Source organism: Saccopteryx bilineata, chromosome 8 (assembly GCF_036850765.1).
Source record: "Saccopteryx bilineata isolate mSacBil1 chromosome 8, mSacBil1_pri_phased_curated, whole genome shotgun sequence".
NCBI lineage: Eukaryota > Metazoa > Chordata > Mammalia > Chiroptera > Emballonuridae > Saccopteryx > Saccopteryx bilineata.
Genome location: NC_089497.1, coordinates 8,534,981 through 8,557,655, shown reverse-complemented (window position 1 = coordinate 8,557,655; position 22,675 = coordinate 8,534,981). Strand labels below are relative to the sequence as shown.

General features: G+C 46.1%; 1 long non-coding RNA gene across 1 annotated transcript; it reads left to right on the top strand.

Moving 5' to 3' along the window:
* Window positions 1-4,701: 4,701 nt before the first annotated feature.
* Window positions 4,702-21,386, top strand: LOC136312134 (uncharacterized). Its single transcript, XR_010726896.1, has 3 exons — window positions 4,702-4,872; window positions 19,191-19,492; window positions 20,380-21,386. It is a non-coding gene; the product is annotated as an uncharacterized lncRNA (long non-coding RNA).
* Window positions 21,387-22,675: the final 1,289 nt, after the last annotated feature.

The window sequence follows — 22,675 nt, the reverse complement described above, 5'->3', positions numbered from 1 at the left end:
ATTATGCCTCAGATAAGTGACTTTGTATCAGAGACTTTCTTGTTTGTATATTGAATTAAAGGTTTGGATTTCTACACTATAAAGTGAGGCAGACAGGGAGCTTGCTCTCTCGGTTCCTGAGATTAGCATTAGAGGAGAGAGCAGAGAGAGGCCACATGGAGGAGGCCAGGAGAGGCAGCCAAGATGGTGGAGTGCTGAGTGAGAGACCAGTTTGTGCAGAGTTTGTGCAGGGAGAAGGAAGGAGATGGGGAACAGAGGTGAATAAGTCTGGTGAGCTAGAAACCTTTGATTCTAGGAAACTCGGATAAGTCAGTAGCTTTGTGAGCACTGAATGTGAGTGGGTTTTGGAGCCCAGTGTGTTTTTTTACTTGCCTACCGGGTGCAAGCTAGGATTAAAGATGATGGCCCACCAGTTTCTGGCTCCATTGTTTCTTTACCGACTGTCCGAATCCAATGTGAAACTGCATGGGCCAGGCAGCGATGATGGTAGCTTTGGATACTGGCTTTACACACTGGAAGCATCTTAAGTGGACAGAACTTATAAGAAAGGGAAGCTAGATATTCATAATACTAATAATAGGGAACACATATAGGATTTATTCAATGCCAAGTCATATACGTTAATTTTTGTATCAACAGTATGAAGTGTGTTCTAGTTTTAGTCTGCATTTTACTGATGAGGAAACTGAGGCAGAGAAGGGTTAAGTAAGTTACCCAAAATCTCACAATTAGTAACAAAGTCTGGGATTTAACCCTGCACTGCCTGGTTCTAAAATAAGAAAAGGCCTCCGCTCTTAACCCCTACATTAGATTACCTTTAGCTAATCAGATGGTCTCAAAAACACATAATAACAAACTATGATCTGAGGCACGGAGGAGAGGAAGCCATGAAGGTACACACGGTAACCCGGAATTAAAGTGGGGACAGAGACTGGCTCCTCTGAGAAGGTCTGCTCCTCTGAACAAAAGTCTATTATATAGTTAATATTTATTGTAAGCTTGTTAATGATAGATAAAATGACTAATCCAGCTGCCATCCTGAGAACAATGCAGGCCCCAAAGGAGGAGGCAGGGCTGGAAACAGAACATTCTCATCCTCTCACTGTGAGGTTGTAATTAATTTGCTTGCTAGTCTCTCACCTTAATGGCTTCCTGGCCTTCACTTTGAAATGTAGCAAAAGTTTACCTTTGCAGGAATGTCAGGGAAAGCTTACATTGGGGAGGGACCTAACAATTAGGGGAGTTTACATCACAATAGCTGTTTGTAAAAACCTAGCCACAGGCCCTGAGGCACCAGGGCCCCGCTGTTCCTGGGAGATGCCTGACCTTGGCTGTCTTGAAGATTTACCGAGGACAACGCCAGATAGGACCACGCTGATTAGGCCTGTGCTACATCAGAAGAACTTCCAGAGGAGGTGTTTCTGCAGCTGATCCCCCCCCCCCCCCGCCCCACCTCCTACTCAGTGACCAAGGCCATGGAACAAGAGATGCTAATCCTCCCCTATCCCCTGTATCTAACACTCTCTCCTGCAGCTGGGGGGAGGGGGGTTGACACTGTTGGTCTCAGCCCACCTGCACTCAGGCGCTTTTAAAATAACTTTTCCTTTTGGAAAACTAGCCTCGTGTATTCGGTTCAGCCCGCAGTTTCTGCCTTTCCTTCACCTGCTAGGCATCATTTTAATGCTTTTCATTATTATTTTATTTTGATGATGACCCTCTGAGGTGGCTACAGGAACTCCTTCTTTCCTACATGAGGGGAGGCTGAGGCTCAGAGGGGTAAGGAACTTGCCCAAGACCATGCGTATTGGGCAGATAAAATATATTATGCTTACTTTGTTAAAGATGGCACTGCCCATAATGGAAGCCCGTCTCCCAGGTGATGATATTAGTTGCCCTTATGCTTGGGATGAGCGTAATTATATTAATGTGTGTTGGGGGCAGGCTGTGGGCAGGCAGGATCCTTGTAGCCTGGGGCTTGGTTTTAGGACTAAGCTTTTCCCACCCTTTTTGATGTGGGGTGGTACAATCCCATCATGCCTCAGATAAGTGACTTTGTATTAGAGACTTCCCTATTTTGTATATTGGATGAAAGGTTTTGATTTCTGCACTATGTAAAGTGGGGCAGATCGGGAGCTTGCTTTCCCGGTTACTGAGATTAGTATTAGAACAGAGAGCAGAGAGGAGAGCAGAGAGAGGCCACGTGGAGGAGGCCAGAAGAAGCAGCCAAGATGGTGGAGTGTTGAAGAAGAATCCAGTTTGTGCAGAGTTTGTGCAGGGAGAAGAAGATGGGGAACAGAAGTGCATAAGTCTGGTGAGCTAGAAACCTTTGATTCTAGGAAACTCAGATAAGTCAGTAGCTTTGTGAGCATTGAATGAGTGGGTTTTGGAGCCCAGTGTATGCTTTTACTTGCCTGCCGAGTGCAAGCCAGGATTAAAGCTAAATGCCCACCAGTTCTTGGCTCCATTGTTTCATTACGTCTGTCCGAATCTAATGCGAACCTGCATGTGAATGGCCATGATGGCGGCTCCTGGCCTTACAGTGCGGCTAGAAGGTGTCAAGGCATAAGGTGAACCCCAGCCCACCCACTGCTTGTCTTAGTAAGAGGAAGAGGCGTGCTGAGGGAGATGGGAGTGCCAACCTCATCCCGCTGCCCAAAGACACTGGTGCCAACTTGAAGGACTGATTTCAAATTGCAAAAAGGATGAAGCAAAGAGAGCAAACATCGTGGGCGAGACCAAATTGTAGGCCATTGAAAACATCAAAACCAAAGAGGGCAGAGCTTGGTGTATAGACCCCTGGCGAGAGAGGTGTTCACTCTCCGTCCGATGTGGGTGGCCCTCCCATGGCTGGTGACGGGGAGTCCAGAAGCCCAAGTGATTATCACTGGCTTGAAATTAATTGACCAGCACCAAATCACAGAGAGTTAAAGTAAACTATTTCCCTTTTATAGACCAGAGACTGAACTACAGTTGCAAAAAAACAATGTTCCCAGCAATCACCGTGCTGATTCACCTGGAGGGTACAGAGCACCTCCTGGAGGCCTTCGGTGGTGTTTCTAGTCCCCGGTGCAGCGTGAGGCGCCATGCAGAGAGGCCCAGTATTTTCTGATTGATTGAGATTCAACATTATCGTAATTACCTTCACGAAGAACAAAGCTGCTGGCAAAGTTACAGACCAGGGCTTCTCAACCTCGAAAGTGCAAATGAAACATCTGCAACCCGGTGGAAATGAAAATTCTGATTTGGAGGTCTGGGTTGGAGCCTGAAGTTGGCATTTCTAACGAGCTCACAGGCGATGTTGGAGGTCCTGTCGTGGGACGAACGTGTGGCCCTAGGATCACGCAGCGAGGTGTGTGCACTTAGTGGTGTATTCACTAAGGGCCCCATAGATGCCCCTCTCTCCATGGGATGTGCAGACAGTGGCTACGTGCTCTAGCCAACACGTTTGGGAGATAGTCATCACGGCCAAGTTGGGGATCTCTGGAGGTTCTGGGATGGGAAGAGAGCGGTCATCGGTCATCGTGCGGGCTGGATGTTCTGCTCATGCTCGAAGGCAGCGGCGGTCCCCTAAGTGTGAGCTCGCTTGTGCTCGCGTGCACCGGAGGGACCCTAGTCCTCAGCGGGGTCCTCCCTATTGCATCCCAGGGCTGTTATCCCCACCCTCTCCCCACATTCCCAGACCCTCTCTCCTTGGACTTCCCCCCACCCCTGCATCTTACAATCTCCCCTCCTACTTTGGGGAAATGAAATGGAGACCCAAGTTCCTCCCCACATCTTCCTCTTAGCTTTCTAAGACTTTTATAGCAACACGTCCACTTCAACTTGCATGTCATCCCGGTGTTCACCCAGCTACATCGCCGCCTGGTCAGACGGGTCCCTCCCCTGTGCTCCGGTAGGCGGTTCAGCGCCCCTGAGTCTGCCCGCCCGGCACTGCTGTGCCCTTACGCCTTGAGCCCCCTCTTGTGCCCGTTCCTTCACCCTCTCCTCCAGGGGGCTCGGTTCTCACCTTCCTTCTCCGAATATTTATGAGGGAAGTTAAAAACTATCTGCCAAGTGGAAAGGATTCTATAACGAACACCCGTGGACCCATCGAGGCGCTTCAGTTATGACAGGGATCAGCTTCCCCCCCTGCTCCTCCCCGGACCACCACCCTTTTTCCTGGTCTGCTTGTTCCCGTCCCAGTCTGGCCACAGGGACTTCAATCAGAGACATTGCTGCTGGACGCAGGCGTTTCTCGGGCCTGGTTCTCCTCCGACTTCCCCTTCCCCGCAGTGCCCGCTCTTCCCGAGGCGCTCCCCCACCCCCACCTCACCCCCACCCCGCCCCGGGAGCAGCTGGAGTCCCTCCGTTATCAGTGGAAGGACTTTGGAAGTCAACACTGCCGCTTGCTCCCTCCCCGGGACTGCCAGGGCTCCCTCTGTTTTCCAAACGTGTCTCCACACTGAAAACTTTCACCTCCCCTCTGCCCCGGAAATGCAGGAGGGATACTCCTTAAAGATAGTAACCAATCCTCGTCTCTAGAAAGGTCAAGGCCCTCACTGAACCCTAGTACGGTGCCTTCACTAATCGAGGCACCATAAAATTTGAGCTGACATTGGCGATACTGATGCTAACGCTGCCCCCTGCCCCCCAGGAGTATAAAACTAGATTGTGGAAAAGACGAGATAGGGTTCTCATCTACTTTGGGAACCCATAGTTCTGACCTCCTTCTGGATTAACCATCCAGGTAATGCCTGCCACAGCTTCTGAGGCTGGGGTGCTCACGGCTTTAGGCTTCCTGTGTGACTTTGATGCGTCTTTAAAATTAAACTTAACACTTAAGAATATATATATTCATCACCCGTCCACAGCTGAACTGAGAGCTCTTCAAGCGTAAGTGTAACTGGCAGGTTGGGGTTTGTGGTGTGGCTTAGGCGCGGGCAGAGGGTGGGGGGGAGAAGTTAACCTACCTGATATCAGCACGGTGTTTTCTCCCTCACGGTACAAAATAAACACCTGAAAAATGACATCACATTGAATGTTTAGACGATGATGTTTTTGGACAGAGGTATGATTCATAGGGAACACTAGCCACGTTCCTTCCCTCACACGACCATGCTGGCTAAAAGTCCCTGTATGGGCCACAGTCTCGGGGCCACCATGAGCTCTGCAGGGGCCCCCCTCTGTCTGGGATACCTTTAGGGTTTCATTCTTGTGAGTTCAGCTTCTGGTACCTTCAAAAGCTGCCTCCAAGCCTCCTGTTCATCCAACCCCTGCAGAGCCAGCAAAAACAGAACAAAAACAACCCAAAAGGATCCCCCAAGCTCCCTGGCTGAAGGAGTCTATTCTCTGAATTGTCCGCTTTGTTGTTGCGAGGATGCCTAGCCGCGTCCCAAACGCAGCGACCTTCTCAGACACACACTAACCGGGGTGTGCGTGCGACTTTGAGGCCAGCCTGCCCTGGATCCTTCTGAGAAACCCGACTGGGTTACAATGAAGCGAGTCCCCAAGTATAAGTTCTGGCTCTCCCACTTAATAATTGTGACCCTTGAGAGATCACTTGCCTTCTCAGAGCTTTAGTCACGACGTCTAAGAGGTGAGATAAGAAAGCTGTTATGCAGGGCAGAGGACACGGCACAGAGCAGACGCCCATTCACTGGCCCACGTGCTCCATGGCTACTATGATCAGGCACTAGTCTAGGTGCTAGGGGTTCGATGGTGGAGGACCCCGTTCTCAGGGACATTGCAGTCTAGTGGGTGTTGATCATATATCAATCCCCTTTCCTGTTCTGTTTCCCCTTCCTTTTTCTTATTAAAAATAAGAACATCTATCAGCATGTCAGGTATACGCTATTGGGGAGAAACTGATGTTGTGGTGTTCCAGCCAAGCCTCGATCTGCCTGCTGGACAGTCAGGGTCAGTACTGGTTTCTACCCAGAGGAGTAGAGAATGACCCTTTCCCTGACTTACGACCCTTCTTCTGGCAGAAAGAGGAGGCCAGGACACCCATGCCACAGGGCAATCATACTACCTGTATCCAACCTCCAGGCCCGAGAGCCCCGCCCTACGATAGGTGGCAGCCCCCGACAGTCCCTGAGAGGGCAGCTCCATGGCCGTTAGAACGCCAGCTCCTCAGGGGGCAGCAGCACTAACAGGGGAGGTGAGCACGGGCAGCTAAGAAGACCCGGCTGTGTCTACACAGTCCTGATAGCTGCAGTCGCTGTGTGTGTGGGCCGGGCCGAGAATAAGTCATGCATTGCTTTTAAATCGAAACAAAACTTATTTGTTTATTTATTTTATATAAAGCCCAGGCCTTTGGCATTATGTAGACTGAACACTGATTTACTCATTTATTTTTTTGTGAAAGAGAGAGAGAGGGAGGGAGGGTAAGAAGCATCAACTCCTCGTGGCTTTCACTTTGCTTGTGCATTGACTGCTCCGCATACGTGCCTTGGCCGCGGCCGAGCTAGTGAGCTCCGGCTCAAGCCAGCACCCCTGGGCGTTTCATGCCAGTGCCGTCTGGGCTCAAGCTGGTGAGCTTTGGGACTGTGTGGATGGTCCCCCAACCTCCTGCACAAACCAGCGACCCCACGCTGACAAGCCCCAGCCCAGAGCCAGCAACCTTAGGGTTTCAAACCAGTGACCTCAGGGTTCCTGGTTGACACTTGATGCACTGCGCCACCACCAGTCAGGCATGTTTTTTCTTTGTTGTTGTTTTTGTTTTTTAATTAACTGAATTTCTGAAGTTTTCCCAGACATTTTGAATAGCTCAGACCCAGCCAGGGTGTGACCAGCTGAGGATTCAGCTCCCATCATGGTGTCATCCTGGGCGTGTGTAAGCGTATATACAGACTACCTTATCTTCAAGGGGTGTTCCCAGTATCTCACTAGTCCTGCCCCAGAGCAGGCTTGCCGGGGATGATGACAGCCATTTTTTTTAAATTAAATGAATTAGCACGGAGGCCAGAGAGGTTGAAAGCGTTGCCAAAGTTCACACAGCCAGCCAGGGGCAGACCCAGAATTCCAGTCAACATGCCCTGACCCCCGGCCAGGGCTCCCGCGGCTGCCACGCCGGGAGAAACAGCGGGCCACGCTGACACCTGACCCCACCTGCCTGCTGCAAACATCAGGGCTGTTTCCTGCTCACTCAGCTTCTCTTCCTCTCTCACACGCCTCCTCTGCCCTACGCATGTGCAAGTGCACCAAAGAGATACATGCAAGGGACTTTATGTTACGTATTAGATGTTGGTTTTGCTGGACAAATGTGAAGTTTTGAGATGATCCATTTCCTTTGTATCGGTAAGTGATGGTTGTGTAACAAGCCACCTGAAAACTCCATGTTTGAAAGCAGTGAGTACTTTCAGTTGTTCCTAAACCTCTCTTCTTCTGCTCTCAGTCGGGCCCTCGCGTGTGCCTCCGGTCAGCTGGCAGGATGGCTCGGAGCAGGCTGGGCTAGGGCGGCCTGGGCTGGGACGGCTGAACTCTTCTGCAGATGGGTCTCCCGTCCTCCCGCTGGCACTCAGACTTGTTTCATTAACAAAGGCAGAGTTTCAAGAGAAAGACGGGGTGTGGGCAAGGTCTCATCTTGCTGTATTCTACTGATCGAAGCCAGTCACCAGACCTGCCCAGATTGGAGGAGCGGGCAGGCAGACTTCGGGAAGTGACGGAGCCCACAGAGTCACACTACAAAGGGAGGCCCCTCAGCGGAGTCATCACCTCAGCCATTCTGAGCACTGCCACCCGTCGCGGCCACGAGCAAGTGTGAGGCTGAGGCAGAGGCGGCTGCACTTCCAGACCTCTCAAAAGAAGTTAGAAATCATATAAAATAGTCCAAGTTGAGAGTGATGAGAATCTAAATTAAAATTTTCCAAATCACTGTGCAAGGGAACAGAGCTTGTGCATGACCCTGGAATTAGAAACTGCAGCTCTGTTGATTACGGGAGCTGTAGGGGGCTGTACTTATTTTCACCAAATGTGGAAAGACCAAGTGTGAAAATCAATATTTGTCCGAAACTGAGGCCAAAGTCAAGTATCCGCTTCAGAGAAAGAACACGAGGGATACTGGAATGAACCTGAGACTTTTCCAAGAAATTTAATTTTCGTTGCAGCTTTATTATTTGAACTTGAAATAGACTGACTCAGCAGTCTGACCAGCATCAGATCAGAGACTCTGCAGCACCTGCCACTGTGAGGCTGCTGCTGCGCAGCCAGTCCTCTGTGTGCTCTTGACCCTGGAGAGATACTTGTCTTCACTGAAGCTGGTGGAGGAACAAGATACTTGGAGTACCTCACTCTTATCGGATACTTGCCACTTCTCTTCATAGCATCTCTTTTTTTTAAAGTAAAACTTGCATCTGTTCAAGGTGTATAGCATGATGATTTGTTATACATATATATGTGAGATGATTATACCATCAAGCTAAGGAGCGTATTATCTCCTCACGCAATGATTGTGTATTTTTGTTATAAGAGCACCTGAAATTTACTTCAGTAGCAAGTGTTCAGTCTATAATACAGAATTCCTTGTGTGTGTGTGTGTGTGTGTGTGTGTGTGTGTGTGTGTGTGCGTGCACGACAGAGACAGAAAGAGAGTCAGAGAGAGGAACAGACAGGAAGGGAGAGAGATGAGAAGCATCAATTCTTCACTGTGGCACCTTAGTTGTTCATTGACTGCTCTCTCATATGTGCCTTGACCGTGGGCCTTCAGCAGACCAAGTGACCCCTTGCTCAAGCCAGCACAACCTTGGGTTCAAGCTGATGAGCCTTGCTCAAACCAGATGAGCCCATGTTCTAGCTGGCGACCTTGGGTCCTCTGACTCTATCCACTGCGCCACCGCCTGGTCAGGCATATTTTGAATAATACCGTATTCTTAACTGTAGTTATCAGTACAGTACAGTAGATCTCTGGATTTTCATCCTTATATAACAGCAACTTTGTAGCCCTTGACCAATACCTCTCCTGTCCCCAGCCCTGGGGACCGCTCTTCTGCTCTCTGTTCCTCTGTACTCAACATTTTTAGGTCCCACATATAAGTGAGATCATGCAGCTGGGTTTTTATTTGTTTGTTTGTTTTTTCTGTATCTGGCTTATTCCACTTACCAACCTTCACCAGGTTCATTCATGTTGTTGCAAATGGAAAAATCTCTTTCTTTTTTTAAGGCGAATATTTTATTCTGTATCTATTCAGAAGATATGACATCATAGCGTTATCTTGCCTGGATCAAAGATGATTCATCAGCGATGTCCTTGCACGATTTTGGAGTTTCTCCCACACATAACCTTTTGAAGTGGTTGAAGTTTTCTTTGTGATTCTAAGCCATCCTCCCAAAATGCAAAGGATTTCCCCACAGGGCTTTTCCTTAAAGATGCATGGCCTAAGTGCAATTTAATTAGCCAAAAATGAAGTACAATTGTGACATTTCTTTTTTCATATATATAACATCCTTTTACAATTTTTAAATATATTTTCATTGAGTTTATTGGGGTGACATTGGTTAATAACATTATATAGGTTTCAGGTGTGCAGTTATATAATCCACTATCTGTATATTGTATACTGTGTTCACCCCAAGTCAAGTCTCTCCCATCGTGCCCCCATCCCCTCTCCTGCCTTCCCCCATATCCTGAAGGCTTATTTTATTTATTGTATAGAAGTTAGTACATCAATCCATTCTACGAAGGTTAGAATTATTTCCTACACTTTCAATGGATTTCCTTCTTGATTTAGTTCTTAAATGATCATTTGTATATAAAACAAACAGCTTTCCCAATCGTAATGAACTGTTTTTACATTTTACTCTTGCAGTTGTAAATATGTACACTTACACTCTAACTCTCTAATAGCATGTTAATGAAAAGAGCACAAAAAGAGATTCTTCATTCCAAGTTACATCTGAAGGTTTGCCTGTGCTTGAAAGGAAATATTCAGATATGTCTGGATGACATAACACGCTGTGGCTAATTGTATTTTCCTATGGGGACAACACCAATGTGTATCCTGTCCCACATGTTCTTCTCACCATGTGACAAAGATAGGTCTCTGTCCCTTCCCTTGAAACTGTGGGAAGTGACCCCCGAAGCTAGTGCGTTAAAAGGTAATCTGACCTCTGCCTGGTTCGCTCCCTGAAGACTCCTGTCCTCGGAAACCAGTGGCCGCGTTGTCCGGAAGTCCACCTGTCTGTGGACCTTGCAGCCAGTTCCACGTGCAGTGCTGACAACCAGACTCATACGTGGGGAAGACTTTGGATGATTCTGGGCCTCTGCCTTCCGGTTTCCCGGCTGAGGCCCTTGACGTCGTGAAACAGATACAGCAGAAGCTGCCCAATGTGCTCTGTCTGAATTCCCGACCCATAGAAAATATGGGCTTTATTTAAAAAATGATCATTGTTGCTTTAAGCCACTAAGTTTTATTATACAGCCAGTGTTGGTCAAATAAGTCTGTTAGGTTTGCTCGCTTATAGTTTGCATTGGGTGTGGGGGACAGGCTGTAAGCAGGCAGGGTTGTTATACCCTAAGGCTTAGTTTTTTTTGTTTGTTTTTTGTTTTAATTTATTTATTAAATTTAATGCAGTGACATTGATAAAGCAGGGTACATATGTTGAGAGAAAATATCTCTAGATTATTTTGACGTTTGATTGTGATGTATACCACTCCCCCAAAGTTAAATTGTCTTCTGTCACCTTCTATCTGGTTTTCTTTGTGCCCTTCCCCTCCCCCAACCCCTCTCTCCTTCTTCACCCCTCCCCCCTCCCCCCACCTCCCACCCCTGTTGCCATCACATTCTTGTTCATGTCTCTGAGTCTCATTTTTAGTATGGATTCATATAGTTCTTAGTTTTTTTTTCTGATTTACTTATTTCACTTCGTATAATGTTATCAAGGTCCATCCATGTTATTGTAAATGATCCGATGTCATCATTTCTTATGGCTGAGTAGTATTCCATAGTATATATGTACCAAAGCTTTTTAATCCACTCGTCCTCTGACGGACACTTGGGCTGTTTCCAGATCTTCGCTATTGTGAACAATGCTGCCGCAAACATGGGGGTGCATTTCTCCTTTTGGAGCCGTTCTATGGTGTCCTTGGGGTATATTCCTAAAAGTGGGATAGCTGGGTCAAAAGGCAGTTCGATTTTCAGTTTTTTGAGGAATCTCCATACTGTTTTCCACAGTGGCTGCACCAGTCTGCATTCCCACCAGCAGTGCAGGAGGGTTCCCTTTTCTCCACATCCTCGCCAGCACTTATTCTGTGTTGTTTTGTGGCATGAAAGCAGAGAAGAAAAGAGAAAAGAGACTCAAAAAGTCAGAGGAAATTCTTAGAGAGCTCTGTGACAACATGAAGAGAAATAACATCTGCATCATAGGGGTTCCTGAAGAAGAAGAAAAAGAACAAGGGATAGAGACTTTGTTCAATCATATCATAGCTGAAAACTTCCCTAGATTAATGCAAGAGAAACTCTCACAAGTCCAAGAAGCACAGAGGACTCCACTAAAGAGAAACCCAAAGAAACCTACACCAAGACACATCATAATTAAAATACCAAAGCTAAACGATAAAGAGAAAATATTAAAAGCTGCAAGAGAAAAAAAAGTTATCACCTACAAAGGAGCCCCCATAAGGATGACATCTGACTTCTCAACAGAAATACTTGAGGCCAGAAGGGAATGGCAAGAAATATTCAAAGTAATGCAGAACAAGAACCTACAACCAAGACTACTTTATCCAGCAAGGCTATCGTTTAAAATCGAAGGAGAGTCTGACCTGTGGTGGCGCAGTGGATAAAGCGTCGACCTGGAATGCTGAGGTCGCCGGTTCAAAACCCTGGGCTTGCCTGGTCAAGGCACATATGGGAGTTGATGCTTCCTGCTCCTCCCCCTGTTCTCTCTCTCTCCCTCTCTCTCTCTAATAAAAAATGAATAAATAAAAAATCTAAAAAAGTAAATAAATAAAATTTGAAAAAAAAAATCGAAGGAGAAATAAAAAGCTTCCCAGACAAAAAACAACTCAAGGAATTCATAACAACCAAACCAATGCTGCAGGAAATGTTAAGGGGCCTGTTGTAAACAGATCAAAGTGGGAAAAGAATATAGCAAAAAGGAATACACCTTTAAAGAAGACAATGGCAATAAACAACTACATATCAATAATAACCTTAAATGTAAATGGATTAAATGATCCAATCAAAAGACATAGGGTAGCTGCGTGGATAAGAAAACAGGATCCATACATATGTTGTCTACAAGAGACACACCTTAGAACAAAAAACACACATAGACTGAAGGTAAAAGGATGGAAAAAAAACATTTCATGCAAACGGAAATGAAAAAAAAGCTGGGGTAGCAATACTTATATCAAACAAATTGGACTTTAAAACAAAGGATATAGTAAGAGATAAAGAAGGCCACTACATAATGATAAAGGGAGTAATCCAACAGGAAGATATAACCATTATAAATATCTATGCACCTAATATAGGAGCACCCAAATATATAAAGCAGACTTTGATGGATTTAAAGGGAGAGATCAACAGCAATACTATAATAGTAGGGGATTTCAATACCCCACTAACATCACTAGATAGATCCTCAAGAAAGAAAATTAACAAAAAAACAGCAGACTTATTGGAAACACTAGATCAACTCGATTTAATAGATATCTTCAGAACCTTTCACCCTAAAGCAGCAGAATATACATTCTTTTCAAGTGCTCATGGTACATTCTCTAGGATAGACCACATGTTAGGGCACAAAAGTGCTCTCAACAAATTTAAGAAGACTGAAATCATATCAAGCACTTTCTCCGATCACAACGGCATGAAACTAGAAATGAATCACAACAGAAAAGCTCAAAAATTCTCAAACACATGGAAACTAAATAGCAGGTTGTTAAATAATGAATGGATTAAGAATGAGATCAAAGAAGAAATAAAAAAATTCCTAGAAACGAATTGACAATGAGCATACATAACTCAAAATTTATGGGACACAGCGAAAGCAGTGCTGAGAGGGAAGTTCATAGCACTACAGGCACACTTTCAGAAGCTAGAAAAAGCTCAAATAAACAACTTAACCCTGCATCTAAAAGAATTAGAAAAAGAACAGCAAGTAAAGCCCAAATATAGTAGAAGGAAGGAAATAATAAAGATCAGAGCAGAAATAAATGACATAGAGGCTAAAGAAACAATACAGAGGATCAATGAAACTAGGAGCTGGTTCTTTGAAGAGGTAAACAAGATTGATGAACCTTTAACTAGACTCACCAAGAAAAAGAGAGAGAGGACTCAAATAAATAAAATTAGAAATGAGAGAGGAGAAATAACAACTGACACAACAGAAATACAAAATATTGTAAGAAAATACTATGAAGAACTGTATGCCAAAAAACTAGACAACCTAGATGAAATGGACAAATTCCTTGAAACACACAATCTTCCAAAAATCAATCTGGAAGGCTTAGTTTTAAGACTAAGCCTTTCCCACCCTAAGTGACTTTGTATCAGAGACTTCCTTGTTTGTATATTGGATTTAAAGTTTTGATTTCTACACTATAAAATGGGGCAGAACGGGAGCTTGCTCTCTCTCAATTCCTGAGATTAGCATTAAAGAGCAGAGAAAGGAGAGCAGAGAAAGGCCACGTGGAGGAGAGGAGGAGCTGCCAAGATGGTGAAGTGCTGAAGGAGAAGCCAGTTTGTGCAGAGAGAAGGAGATGGGGAATAGAGGTGAATAAGGCTGGTGAGGTAGAAACCTTTGATTCTAGAAAACTTGGATAAGTCAGTGGCTTTGGGAGCCCTGAATGGAAAGGGAAGTGTTTTCCCACTGTGTGTATTTCTTGCCTGCTGGGTGTGAGCTAGGATTAAAGCTGATGGCCCACCAGTTCTTGGCTCTGTTATTTCATTACCATCTGTCCAATCCAATGCGAACCGGCACAGGCCAGGTGGCTGTGATGGTGGCCGCGGCTACTGGCTTTACAGCCAGCATAACGGGAACACCCGCCTTATCATTAGGGTTGCCAGATAAAATATAGGGTGGCTGATTAAACTCTAATTTCAGATTTAAAAAAATGAGCATTTTTTTAGTATAAGTCAGTCCTGTGTGCTATCTGGGACATACAAGTGCTAAAAAAATTACTTGCTGTTGATCCGGATTTTGAATTTAACTAGGAGTCCTGTGTTTTTACTTGCTGAAACTAGCACACCTCCTTGCAATATGAACCTGAGTAGAACCGGCTCCCACAGTCATTGGTCACCCACAGCATTGGGAAGGCCTGAAATGGCACCTCCGCCCAGGCACGTGGCCCCCCGAGGCTGAGACCCCGCAGAGAGGGCTGTGGCTGCCCCGCGTCTGGAGCCAGGCCCCCCTTCGTCTGGCCCCTCACCGTATCTCCAGCCCCTGGGTCCCTTCCTATGGATTGCTCCAATTTGAGGTGATCAATGGCCCTGGAAAATGATAGCTTTTTATTAAAATTAAAAAAAAACACGTTTTTTTCAATTATAGTTGATGTACAATATTATATTAGTTTCAGGTGTATGGCATCGTGATTAAACATTTAGATAGCCCCTATCAGTCTAGTACCCACCTGACACTCAACATTGTTACCACAATATCATTGTTACCACAATATCATTGTTACCACAATATCATTGACTCTATTCCCTCTGCTGTACTCGACATCCCAGTGACTCTTTCTATAACTGACCATTTGTACTTATTTTTCCTTTATTGATTGATTAATTTTTAGAGAGAGGAAGGGAGAGAGAGACAAAGGGACATCGATTTGTTCTTCCACTTATTTATGCATTCACTGGTTGATTCTTATGTGTGCACAAAATACTGAAAGTTCCCCTCCCTCACTGAATGGGTGATGGTGATATTTTGACCGACAGCTTTAACCTCCCCTCTAGTTTGTCCTCCCTACAGAAGAGACTTATGGAGGTATCCAATCACAGAATTGCCACCACGGTCTTCCAAAGAACCCGACCAAAGCCCAAATCTTTTATTAGCTTCTTTCTGACACTTCTATTGAGATGCTCCATGGTTCTCCATAGAGTGTGGTTGTTGGTCAAATAAGTTTGTAAATATGATATATGTTTGCTCGCTTATAGTTTGTATTAGGTGTGGGGGACAGGCTGTAAGCAGGCCGGGTCGTTACAGCCTAAGGCTTAATTTTAAGACTAAGCTTTTCCTCACACCCTTGACTGATTGCATGATGTGGGGTGGTGCACTCTCATGAGGAATCCCATTATGCCTCAGATAAGTGACTTTGTATCAGAGACTTCCTTGTTTGTATATTGGATTAAAGGTTTTGATTTCTACACTATTGTTGGGCAGATAAAATGTATTATGCTCACTTTGTTAAAGATGGAGGCCGTCGCCCAGGTGATATTAATGTGTGTTGAGAATCCTTGTAGCCTGGGGCTTGGTTTTGGGATTAAGCCTTTCCCACCCTTTTTGATGTGGGGTGGTACAATCCCATCATGCCTCAGAGAAGTGACTTTGTATTAGAGACTTCCCTATTTTGTATATTGGATTAAAGGCTTGGATTTCTACACTATAAAATAGGGGTGGAACAGGAGCTGGCTCTTGGTTCCTGAGATTAGCAAGAGAGAGCAGAGGAGAGCAGAGAAAGGCCACGTGGAGGAGGCCAGGAGAAGCAGCCAAGATGGTGCAGTGCTGAGTGAGAGACCAGTTTGTGTAGAGTTTGTATCTGGGATAAGGAAGGAGATGGGGAACAGAGGAATAAGTCTGGTGAGCTAGAAACCTTTGATTCTAGGAAACTCGGATAAATCAGTAGCTTTGTGAGCACTGAATGTGACTGGGTTTTGGAGCCCAGTGTGTATTTTTACTTGCCCACCGGGTGCAAGCTAGGATTAAAGACTATGGCCCACCAGTTTGTGGCTCCGTTGTTTCTTTACCGACTGTCCGAATCCAATGTGAACCTGCATGGGCCAGGCTGCTGTGATAGTGGCCCTGGCCGTGGCTTCTGGCTTTACAACTATAAAATGGGGGCAGACCGGGAGCTTGCTCTCTCTTGGTTCCTGAGATTAGCATTAGAGAGGAGAGCAGAGAAAGGCCACGTGGAGGAGAGGAGAAGTAGCCAAGATGGTGGAGTGCTGAGTGAGAAGCCAGTTTGTGGAGAGTTTGTGGAGAGAGAAGGAGATGGGGAACAGAGGTGAATAAGTCTGGTGAGGTAGAAACTTTTGATTCTAGGAAACTCGGATAAGTCAGTAGCTTTGTGAGCACTGAATAAGTGGGTTTTGGAGCCCAGTGTGTGTTTTACTTGCCTGCCAGGTGCAAGCTAGGATTAAAGATGATGGCCCACCAGTTTTTGGTTCCGTTGTTTCATTACTGTTGGGCAGATGAAATATATTATGCTCACTTCGTTAAAGATGGCGCTGCCCACATGGAAGCCCGTTGCCCAGGTGATATTAATGTGTGTTGGGGGTGGGCTGTGGGCAGGCAGGATCCTTGTAGCCTGGGGCTTGGTTTTAAGACTAAGCCTTTCCCACCCTTTTTGATGTGGGGTGGTACAATCCCATCATGCCCCAGATAAGTGACTTTGTATTAGAGACTTCCCTACTTTGTATATTGGATTAAAGGTTTTGATTTCTACTTTACTATAAATGGGTGCAGAACGGGAACTTGCTCTCTCGGTTCCTGAGATTAGCATTAGAGGAGAGAGCAGAGAGAGGCCACGTGGAGGAGGCCAGGAGAAGCAGCCAAGATGGTGGAGTGTTGAGTGAGAAGCCAGATTGTGCAGAGTTTGTGCAGGGAGAAGGAAGGAGATGGGGAACTAGAGGTGAATAAGTCTGGTGAGCTAGAAACCTTTGATTCTAGAAAACTCGGAAAAGTCAGTAGCTTTGTGAGCACTGCATGTGAGTGGGTTTTGGAGCCCAGTGTGTGTTTTTACTTGCCTGCTGGGTGCAAACTAGGATTAAAGATGATGGCCCACCAGTTCTTGCTCCATTGTTTCTTTGCTGACTGTCCGAATCCAATGCGAACCTGCATGGGCCAGGAGGCTGTAGTAGTGGCCCTGGCTACTGGCTTTACAATTACCATCTGTCCAAATCTAATGCGAACCTGCACTGGCCAGGCAGCTGTGATGGTGGCCATGGCTACTGGCCTTACAGTGGTCCTCTCCCTGCTATCCTTTAAGAAACCCAACTTGTTCAACCACAGGTGATGGTGGTGGTCTCTGTCTGAAGAACAATGATAAAAGCAAAGCCAATAATAGTCTGTTAGTGCTCTGGCTTACATGGGACAGTCAAGGATGCCATCAAAAATGTGTGCTTCTATATTTTAAAGAGTGCCTACGTGTTTTTATTTGTGGAGTGTGGCGGGCAGTGGAGGAAAAGGAATAACTTTTTGGAGCTTTCTTGTCAGTATCTTTCAGACTAAAACTTGGCAGTTACTGCTAGTTGAGTTCCCAGAGCATGTGAGATCAAGATAATGTGTTTCAGTTGTGTTTTTTAAAGAACTTATCACTTGGAGAGAGATACTGAAATCCATCCAGGGGAGAAGGGAAATGGGGGGGAGGGTGTGAGTGGAAAAACACTGGTCCTGAGCTGATAATAATTAAAGTGGGGTTATGAGTCTAGCAAAGTTTATTATAGCATTTTCTTTACCTTTAAAATTTTCCATCACCCAAAGTCAGAATAAAAAGGTTCCTGGAGTCCAGTTGCTCATCTGTCTTTCCAGTCGGGGAGTCGCAAAGCTGAACGAGGCTGTGTCTAAATACGCTGGGAGTCAGGCTGTGGGAATGCCGCGAGGATTCCAGGGCTTTGTGTGGGTGTGGAGGTGAAGCAGGAGAGACCTCTGGAAGATGCTGTCCAGGAGGCCCAGGGAGATTTAAACCACAGGCACTCTGCAACGATGACATCCATCAGATAGAGGCGGGGGATCACCCAGGTGTGAGTCAGCTGGGAAGGAATGTGAGATTCGGGAACCCGGAGAGAGGGTCTGGAAGGTTAAGTAAGAGTTGAAACTTAGAAATGTTTCTCTAGCGCGTGCGTGCCTGAGGTTGTACCTGCTGCTGAGGATGGTTCTTCAAGAGTGCTCTATTGTACTGTTTGAATCACAGAATCCAATCATCTCACTTTCCTTAAGTTGGATGTCAAGATTTCCAAGATCTGACATAAGATCAAACACAATGTTTTGGAAAATAAATTTCTAAAATTTCTTTTTATTGGAATGGGGCTGGCCTTCCTTCAGCCTTGCATGGTTCTGGAAAGAAGCAGTGATTTGTGTATTGAAAGAAGACTATGGAGCCCCTGCCATGTACAGGGCAGAGGCCTCATTCTGTAGAGAAAGGGTGCTTGACTGTGTGGAGCAGTGGTCATCAACCCGGTCCCTACCACCCACTAGGGGGCGCTCCAGCTTCCATGGTGGGCGGTAGCGAAGCTACCAAAGTATAAATAAAAAGATAGCTTTAACTATAGCAAGTTGTTTTATAAAGGTTTATTCTGCCAAACTTAGCGAAAATCCGACATAAAGTACTTGGTAAGTAATTATTATTATATGCTTTAACTTGCTGTAACTCTGCTTTATAAATTTTATAAAGTAAAGTGACTTCCCTACTTTATAAATCATTATTACTGTGGAACCGGTGGGCGGTTAGAAAATTTTACTCCTAACAGAGATACAGAAGTGGGCGGTAGGTATCAAAAGGTTGACTACCCCTGGTGTAGAGCTTCGGGTCTGGTACGAAAGATAGACATCAATCCAGCCCTCCCAGAAAGATAAAGTTACAAATTAAGGTAAATGCTTTGAAGGACAAGGACATATTATAGCAGGTGATGTATTTTAGTTGGAAAAATTAATGAACTCGAACTGACTGGAAGTCATGGCTGTCAGGAAAACAGAAGGACAGGCAGCAGCTCAGGGAGGGAAGGAAAAGGGGACTGTAGGTCTGGCTGATTGGAAGCCTTGGATTTTACTCTGAAGACAGAACCATGAGTCGCAGCATGGCCCGCTCACAAGGAGGATGGAACTGGCGGGTGAAATGAGTTCCAAGGTGACGAAGCCACCTTAGCCAACAGGACAAAGTCATGGCCGATGCACCGACTGAACCTGCCCTTTATTGTGGCATCATCTTCAGCGGCAGGGACTCAGAAGTCTGAGGCATGTGCTAAGTGGCTCTTATGACATACGTGGGTGAAAACCTATCAGCTCAGAAAAAGATCAGACAAGTTACTATCGTGTGTGTCTGTCCACAGGGAACTCATTCATCGTATCCATTGGTGGCAGTTTATTTCCGAAGATGTCCACCATCGAATAACGCCTTTCCTCTGTGTCCATCCGTGCTGGTCCACCGTCGCTGGGTGGAATCCATCCCTCTTCCTCTCGAATCTGGGCTCCTCGTAGGTGCTCTGTCGTGGGCACATGGCAGAAGACACCGCAGGCTGGTCTGGGCTCAGGCTTTATGATCACTGGCGGATTCTGCTCTGCTTCTCCAGGGGCCGTAAGCCAGCAGGTAGGAAAGCCGGACTGCTCCTGCCGAGGAGCACTGAGGTGACAGGTAAGTGGGGAAGGAGCCGACCCGACCGAGACGCTCAGCCCGGAGAAGCCTTCCGGTGACCCCGCTGCTCGCTTACCGCCGTTGCCTGAGAACAGGCGGCGAGGCTGAGTCAGTAATACTGCGCTGTTTCGCGACACTGCGTTGTGGGGTGATTTGGGTCATAGGTAACCAGACTTGGGTCATCTTAGACTCCCAGTACTGAAGTTATGCTCCACAAACGATTCGCGAGCCGGGTTCGAGTTGAACCGGCCCTTTTAGAACACAGCACACCTCGCCGAAATTCCCTGTGGCTTTTATTAAGGGACAAGGGGGGAAATGAGCAGGATAGGGCGAGCTGTCCTGCCTATTCCTGTTGGACAGGTGTGTGAAATGACAGTGATCAGGGAAAGACTCATACTTACGGAGGCTCTATTATGAGCCACGGACAGTACACCTATACTTGACCTGGGCTGTCTCCCTTTGTTCTCAAAATAGTCACTCAAAGGGGGTGATATAATCATTCCCGTTTTAAAGATGAGAAAACGGAGGCTACCATGTTACAGAACGGCAGAGCCCAGTGCATGGGTCTGTTTGATTTCAGTGTCAAGTTACCTTGCCTGGAACATGCATCTCTAGCTGAAAGAAATTCCAGAGAATTCAGCCATGGGAGTCACTGAAGTGTTTTTATGATGCCGAGGCGTATTTTTAGGAATCGTCCCTCTGGGCCTGACCTGACTCTCTCATGCTCACTTTTCTTGGTGCGAGTGTGGGGAAAGAGATGTTTAATGGTGGGGGACATACGATAATGGCTATGTTGGAATTCACTCATGCTTCCTGGGATAACAGCCAGGTACTGGCTCCTACCTGGCTATTCACAGACCTGATCCTTGGTATCCTGTATCATCCAGGTGAGGGCTGCAAGAGGCTCTGGCAACTGCCAGGAAGCTAGGACATTCCCAAGATCTTGGAAGAGGCCAAGAGAAACAGTCTTGCAGGATGGAGAAGGGAGGAGGCCAGCAGAGAAGCGACCTACCACATTCCTTCAGACCTCCCACCTGGCAGGGTGCTGCCTTCCCTGAACACACTCAGTCCCAGACCTCCCAGTAGAGTGGGTTCCACCCTCGGTCCCTAGTTTCTCTTGGGAGTTAGGGGGGGGGCATTCCAGGTGAAAAGCCCTGGGGTCCATCTATCCGCCCCTTAGTCTTAGACAGAGAGCTCAGCTTTGCAACGTGGTGCCCTGACTTCCCAAACCTCTGCACTCTTCCATACAGCGGTGGCTGAATCACCCTGCTCCAGGGCTTGGAGAGGGGCCGTGTGCTGGAAATACTTAAGACATTCTTCAGATTCCTCCTTCCCTCCTGGTCAAGTTTTTCCCTTCTGAGGGCTTAGTCTCCTGCTTCCTGCTCGTAGATGTCTTTTCATTTTTCTCTCCAAATTAGGTTTAGGAAAGAAAACACAGAAAGACTCTGCCCCGTTCTGTGGGGTTGGGAATGTTTGTGGGAAAAGTCTTGAAAGGAGGAAGCCCAATATTTGTTGACTAAATTAAGTAATGCTACGTTGCTCCTCTGAAGATTAGAGACCCGATGTTTACAGACTCTAGAATCTTCAGACACCATCGGGGTGGTCAACTCTTTCGTGGACCAGCACGAAGTTTCTGGCGGACCGGTGGTTGAAAACCACTGAGATAAGTGTCACTTAATTTCCACTTTACAAATTAAGAAACTGAGGATCTAGATATTCAATAATTTCTAGGTAGTCTCTGGTAGCTCTTTGATAATTTTTTCTATTATATAGTTATTTTGTTTTACCATCTCTTCTTGGGCCCGTTTCGGTTACTTATATTTGCTAAGAACCTATTCATTTCCTACAGATTTTAATGATTTGGTGCCATAGACTTATATTTTTTGGGGGGGGGGGATTTATTATTTTTTTGCTTTGGGATTTATTATTTTAATTTTGCAAGTCAATTTAACTGAGGTATAATTTGTAGATAATAAAATATGCTTACATACTTCTTTTATGTGTATAGTTCAATGAGTTATAACACACCATGTGCTATATTGGTCCAATTAAGACTTTTCCATCATTCTAGAAGTTTCCTTTTCTCCTTTTCAGCCTCCCTCCCCCCAAGCTCCTGGCCCTGGGTGACCACTGATGTGGGTCACTGTCAACAGGTGACGTCTTTTTTTAGACTCATACAAATGGAATCATACTGTGCGTTATCTTTTGTTTGCAGTTTGTTTTAATGAGTTTAATTGCTTTGTAAAAAATTTTGAAGGACAGTCACCACCCTCGAGGCTGGAGGACTTCTCCAGGTGATGAACATGTGGTCAGAGGGCTTATTCTGTCGCCCTGAGGATAGCCTTCTGTGCCACCCCAGTAGGCAGCGGGGGGTCTCAGTCTAAAACCAGCTGGGGGTGCCTCCGGGTCACAAATCCGTCCAGAGGTGAAGTCTGGGAGGTCTTTCCCGGACTCTCGACTCGTGGATTTCTACCTGGCAAAGGGCTTTCGTATCACAGTTGACTCCTCTAGGAAACAGTGTCAAGCTGGAGGGTCAGAGGCTCAAGTACATGAATGTGTCTGAAACCGTCTGTTCTGAGACTGAGCAAACTAGTTCACGTGTAGTTACGTTCTGTTGGTTTGGTTTTTTATTTCTGGAGGAGTCATCATTGAACCACAGGGCGTTTTTACACAGGACATTTTGTATTTGGCAAAATGACTTTAACAGGTCTTAGTCATCTTTCACAAAACATCATTAGATAAAAAAAAATACGGAAGGGAAACAGAAGGAGCAAGGGAGAAGACAGAACAGGGTCTCTCAGGAGCTACACGACTTACACAAGTCAGAGGATGAGTCAGAAGGGGAGGGGTTGAGCAGGCTGCACCCCGAAGTTACCTCTCCTCAGAGGGGTAACACCGCCACCCTGGTCTTCCCGGGGCTGGGTAGCGTCACCACACAGAGCTGACTGGGACACTTAGCTCTTCCAGTCGAGTGCGTCTTTGGGCTGGGGAGGTGGGCGGTCCGGAAGCCCTTTCATTCCCGACACGCCCTTTCTGAAAGTTGGCACGGGGGGTTTTCGGTGTGCAATACTGAATTGCAATACTCATTTATTGTTCTAAGTGCTTATGTAGCCAGGAACGCTGACCTCTTTTTCCTTAAATCCTCAAATTAAAAAAGAAAATGACAATAGTCAAGACAACAAA